A 6,493-nucleotide genomic window follows, 5' to 3' on the forward strand; every position below is an offset into this window, starting at 1 on the left:
ACGAAACCGCTTCCCGCAGATGGCGCGCCCAGTCCTTCTCACACAAGGAGCCGCAGCGCTCAGTCCTCACGAGCGCTCCCGCCGGATTCCGTCCATTCTCACCTGTTTCTCCCCTGTCCTCACGCAGCTCCGCGCTCAGCCTCTTCAAGGCAGCACCGCTTCCAACCGCCAGGCCGCGAGGAGCCGCCAACGCAGAGCGCGCGACTGGCCACGCCCCTCGCCGCGGGTGGTGCGCGCGCCGGGATTCTCAGGGGCGCGGGTTTCGGCGCGCCGGGGGCCCGGCTCTGTAGAGCTGGTGAAGCCCGGAATCCCCAGGTCTGACGGTCGGAGGCTGTGGGCTGCGCCGTGACTGGAACCCTGGGCCTGGCGCCGTCCTTCACTCCTCCGGCCAGGGCACAGATGCGCGACAGACGTCCGCCCCTGAGCACGACAGTCCCCTCACTGGATCCGCCCCGGAGCGCCCAGCGTGGAGGCCGAGCCTCGGGGACTCTGAGTTGGGCCCCCGGCCTCTAGAGCGGCGGTGCGTGAGGCGCTCGGGCCCGCGCTGCTCGCCGCGGCCGCGGCCGGGTGGTGCGGGAGCCCCCAGTCGCGAGGGGAGGCGCTGCCGAGGGGCCGGGTCCGCGGCGGCGTCCGGACCCGCGGAGCTGCAGCCCAGCCCCGGGCCGAGCGCGCTCGCAGACTCCAGAGCGCCACCCAGCACCTGCACCCCGGCGGGCGCGGGTTCTCCCGAGTCCCGCGGGGCGCGAGCTCGGCCGCCCTCAGCCTTTCTGAGCGCCTGCTTCTGGAAGCGCCGGCGGAGAGTGGTTCGTGCGGCGCCCGCGGAGCGGTCTGAGCGGCCAGCGTGGCTGCCCTGCCAGGGCCGGGACGCGGGGAGAGCCGTGGGGCCCCGAGGAGACTTCGCGGAGAGGAGCCGGTTCCCCAGCCCTGTGACAGCTGGCAGCGGAGATTACAGAAGGTGACTTGGTCAGTGTTAGGTGTCTGCTTTCAACTGCCACCGGGTGGGGTGGTGAGGGGCAAGGGACAGACGCGAAGGCACTCGAAAAAGTTCAGGGAAAAGGAAATGAAAGATGTTCATTTTGGTGCAGACATGTTTGTTCATGGTACACCTTTTCTGTGAACTTTTTGAAGACTCCTCCAACTCTCCAGAGTCTTGGACTGTGGCGCACCGAAATCCTGAAAGGGCCTACACAGTCAGTTTTACCTTGACAGTTCGAGTGACTGGTGTGTTCCAGCCTGGACATCTGAGTCTGTTTTAGCATCACACTAATGGCTTGAAGTGGCTGTGGTCAGGTAAGTCGACACCGCCGGAGGATAAACTAGGTTTGACCCTATTGCTTCAAGCTCCTTCCCTCTGCCTTCTCCACACATTCCTGGGGTAGGATCCCCGGGATGAAGAAGCACCATTGGAGGAATAGAAGGTGAGGGGACAGGAAGGGTAGCCATGATCTGTTGGCAGAAGAATAACTGTTACAAGCTTTAGGTTTTTTTTTTTTTTAAGGATTTATTTTTCTAATCTACTTAAAAGACAGTTACAGAGTGAGGTAGAGCCAGAGTGAGGTCTTCCATTCCGCTGGTTCACTCCCGAAATGACTTCAATAGCCAGAGCTGAGCCGATCAGGAGCCAGGAGCTTCTTCTGCGTGTCCTATGTGCATGCAGGGGCCCAAGGACTTGGGCCCTCTTCTACTGCTTTCCCAGGCCATAGCAGAGAGCTGGATCAGAAGAGGAGCAGCTGGAACTCAAACCGGTACCCATATGGGATGCTGGCTCTGCGGGGCTTTAACCCGCTGTACCAGAGCACCAGAACTGTAAGGTATTTTCAATAATAAAATATTATTATCTTTAAATATTTATTTTTATTTATGACTTAAAAGGCAGAGCTGCAGAGAGAGAGAGAGATACCTTCCATCCACTGTTTTCACTCTTCAGATGGCCTTAGTCCCAGGACTGGGCCAGGCCAAAGCTAGGAGCTGGAAGTTTCATCTAAGTCTCCCACTTAGGTGCAAGGGCCCAAGTACTTGGCCATCTTCGCTGCTTTATAAGGCACATTAGCAGGAAGCTGGATTCAAACCATCACCCATATGGGTGGGATACCAGTGTTGCAGGAAGCAGATTAACCCACTACAACCACAACACCAGCCCCTGAAGCATTATTATATTAGCATCTTTGTAAAATTTTTTACCACAATACTTTTCCATTGAAATATATTTCTATACTCTGTAATTTCCATTGTGATTTAAAACAAATAACTTTACTTCTTACATATAAAGATATTTTGCTTTAGATGCTAATTATTCTCGCATAAATGTAACATAAGATCTGCTATAGAGCTGCAGTTCAGACAGCCACATATCTGCCCTGGATTCAATTCTAAACAATGCCATCATGGACTAGTCCACTAGAGGTCACTGAAGCTAAGGTTTCCCCTTCAATAGCCCCAACTCCCTTCACCTTTTTATATATATATATATAATTTATTTTGTTTGAGGAGTACAACTTCATGCATTTAATATATACAGATTTGGGAACATGATGTTTTTCCCCCTACCTCCCTATCACTCATACTTCCTCTTCGTATTCTTATTTTTCTTTTTTTTACAGAGATCAATTTTCAGTTGATTTTTATACTCATAAGATTAGCCCTACACCAAGTAGGGGGTTCACTGATTAATGTGAAGGGAAAGAAAAAAGAAGTAAAGGACAAAAGCAAGCAAACAAACAAGGAAAATATTGTTCCCCTACAGTCAAGGAGTTGGCTGTTCAAAATCATTGGATCTCAAATTGTCAGTTTTGCTCCTATAGATTCCATTTTGACTATTCAATTAATTACCACAGATCAGAGAGACCATCTCATATTTGTCCTTTTGTGACTGACTTATTTTCCTAAGTATAGTGGTTTCCAGTTGCATCTGGGCAAGTATCTGGTGTAGCACCCAGGTTGGGTGTACTAGTTTTCCTCTGGTTAACTGGATGCAGAACAATGACCACTCTGTTGGTGCAACCACACTTTCTCTTCCAGGCTAAGGCGTCCTCAGGTGTTAGCCCTCAATGTGTTTAACATGCATCCACAATGACACACATATGATCTGCCCAGCCCCTATTATATGCACTATTCTCTTTCCTATGAGGTGTTGTAGGCCACTAAGGAGCTCTGAGAGTAGAATGTAGCTCTCTGTGATTGCCCAAAATGCAGCCACACCCTATCTCCTTTCACAGGATCACCATTTTCTTCTCAGTCTCAGCACCCAAGGCTCTCAGGGCCAAGGAGTGCAGGTGAAGCCACTCCACTCAGCCCATCCTGACAGCAGCCCACTGAAACGAGTCCTGTCCTCCCAACCAGATTTGATGCCAGTGAGATACCGGGGTTTTCTCTCTGCCAAGATCTCTGGGTCACAGGCGTGCACTGTACCCACCAGCCACAGACAGACTTGCTCATTTCACAACTGTGCTGGGTGCTTAAGAGGGCCCCGCAGGCTGTGCTTCCCTTCCAAGGGATGGTTCCTCCTCAGTCTTGATGGCGGGTGAGTGCAGCTGGCAGGCAATGGTGGCCACCTCAGAGGGTTGCTCCTGTGCTGCTATGTGTGCCCCTGCTGACTGGGTGGAGGGCAACTCTAAGAAATGCTGGGTGCTGCACACAATCTGAGGTGGCCACTAAGTGCCTACGTCCAAAAAGGGTGCTGGCCTCCCAACATGGTTGCAGGTTGCTGTTGCAGGAGGGAGGAGGGGACAAACAGAGAAGCCCTACTTTTTTTCCTTTACTCCCCTCTCTGGGCGAGCAGTCACCCTGCTGTTCCGAGGGATCTCCAGTGGATGAAGGGGTACAGTTCACCAGGCTTTGCCTCTCAGCATGGGCCCTGGAGGCCGATCTCTCCTGGTTTACCAGGGCAGGTGGGCATCCACTACCCTGATCCAAGTTGCTGGGTACTCCATCATCTCCTATTAAATGCACTTTTAGTTGGAAGCATTTCCACTGAGATCTGGTACCAGACAGGGATGCCCACTCTCACCACTGCTATTCAATATAGTTCTGGAAGTTTTAGCCAGAGCCATCAGGCAAGAAAAAGAAATTAAAGGGATACAAATTGGGAAGGAAGAAATCAAACTATCCTTCTTTGCAGATGATATGATTCTTTATTTAGGGGATCCAAAGTACTCTACTAAGAGACTATTGGAACTCATAGAAGAGTTTGGCAAAGTAGCAGGATATAAAATGAATGCACAAAAATCAACCGTCTTTGTATACACAAGCAATGCCATGGCTGAGAAAGAACTGCTAAGATCAATCCCATTCACAATAGCTACAAAAACAATCAAATACCTTGGAATAAACTTAACCAAGGATGTTAAAGATCTCTACTAATGAGCATTACAACATCTTAAAGAAAGAAATTGAAGAGGATACCAAAAATGCAAAAATCTTCCATGCTCATGGATTGGAAGAGTCAATATCATCAAAATGTCCATTATTCCAAAAGCAATTTATAGATTCAATGCGATACCAATCAAAATACCAAAGACATTCTTCTCAGATCTGGAAAAAAAATGATGCTGAAATTCATATAGAGACACAGGAGACCTTGAATAGTTAAAGCAAACTTGTACAACACAAACAAAGCCAGAGGCCTCACAATACCCGATTTCAGGACATACTACAGGGCAGTTGTTATCAAAACAGCATGGCACTGGTAATGAAACAGATGGATAGATCAATGGAACAGAATAGAAACACCAGAAATCAACCCAAACATCTAATCCAGCTTATATTTGAGCAAGGCTCTAAAACCAATTCTTGGAGCAAGGACAGTCTATTCAACAAATGGTGCTGGGAAAACTGGATTTCCTCATGCAGAAGCATGAAGCAAGACCCCTACCATACACCTTACACAAAAATCCACTCAACATGGATTAAAGACCTAAATCTACAACCTGACACCATCAAATTATTAGAGAACATTGAGGAAACCCTGCAAGATATTGGCACTGGCAAAGACTTCTTGGAAAAGACCCCAGAAGCACAGGCAGTCAAAGCCAAAATTAACATTTGGGATTGCATCAAATTGAGAAGGTTCTGTACTGCAAAAGAAACAGGAAAGTGAAGAGGCAACCAACAGAATGGGAAAAAATATTTGCAAACTATGCAACTGATAAAGAATTAATAACCAGAATCTACAAGGAGATCAAGAAACTCCACAACATCAAAATAAACAACCCAAGGACCTCAATAGACATTTTTCAAAAGAGGAAATCCAAAGGACCAACAGACACATGAAAAAATGTTCAGCATCAGTAGCCATCAGGGAAATGCAAATCAAAGCCACAATAAGGTTTGACCCCACCCCGGTTAGAATGGCTCACATACAGAAATCTACCAACAAGAGATGCTGGTGAGGATGTGGGGAAAAAGGGACACTAATCCACTGTTGGTGAGAATGTAGACTTGTAAAGCCACTATGGAAGTCAGTCTGGCGATTCCTCAGAAACCTGAATATAACCCTACCATACAACCCAGCCTTCCCACTCCTTGTAATTTACCCAAAGGAAATTAAATTGGCAAATAAAAGAGCTGTCTAAATGTCAACATTTATTGCAGCTCAATTCACAATAGCTAAGACCTGGAATCAACCTAAATGCCCATTAACAGAAGACTGGGTACAGAAATTATTGGATATGTACTCTATAGAATACTATACAGCAGTAAAAAAAACAATGAAATCTGGACATTTGCAACAAAATGGAGGAATCTGGAAAACATCATGCTGAGTGAAATAAGCCAGTCCCAGATGGACAAATATCATATGTTCTCCCTGATCGGTGACAACTAACCGAGCACCAAAAAGGAAACCTGTTGAAGTGAAATGGACACTATGAGAAACAATGACTTGATCAGTCCTTGACTTGACTGTTGATGAACAACTTCCTACTTTATACCTTGTAGTATTTTTTTGTTCTACTTAATAATATTGGTTGAACTCTGTAATTAATACACAGTTATTCTTAAGTGTTGAAACTTAACTGAAAAGTGATCCCTGTTAAATGTAATGTGTCAATAAGAAAGGGAAGTGATGTACAGTTTGGGACATGCTCAATCGGACTTGCCCCAAATGGTAGAGTTAGAAACGTGCCAGGGGATTCCAATCCGATCCCATCAAGTTGGCATGTACCAATGACATCTCACTAGTCCAAGTGATCAATTTCTGTTCACAATTGATTATAATGATAGGACTAAGAGTCAAAGGGATCACATAAACAAGTCTAGTGTCTGCAAATACTGATAGAATAAAAAAGGGAGAGAATGATCCAACATGGGAAGCGGATACACAACAGACTCATAGAATGGCAGATGTCCTAAATAGCACTCTGGCCTCAGAATCAGCACTTAAGGCATTCAGATCCGGCTGAAAAGCCCATGAGAGTATTTCAGGCATGGAAAGCCAAGACACTCTGGGAAAAAAAGAAGACCTAAATGAAAGATCTCTGTGAGTGAGATCCCAGTG

This window comes from Oryctolagus cuniculus, chromosome 9, assembly GCF_964237555.1.
Source record: "Oryctolagus cuniculus chromosome 9, mOryCun1.1, whole genome shotgun sequence".
NCBI lineage: Eukaryota > Metazoa > Chordata > Mammalia > Lagomorpha > Leporidae > Oryctolagus > Oryctolagus cuniculus.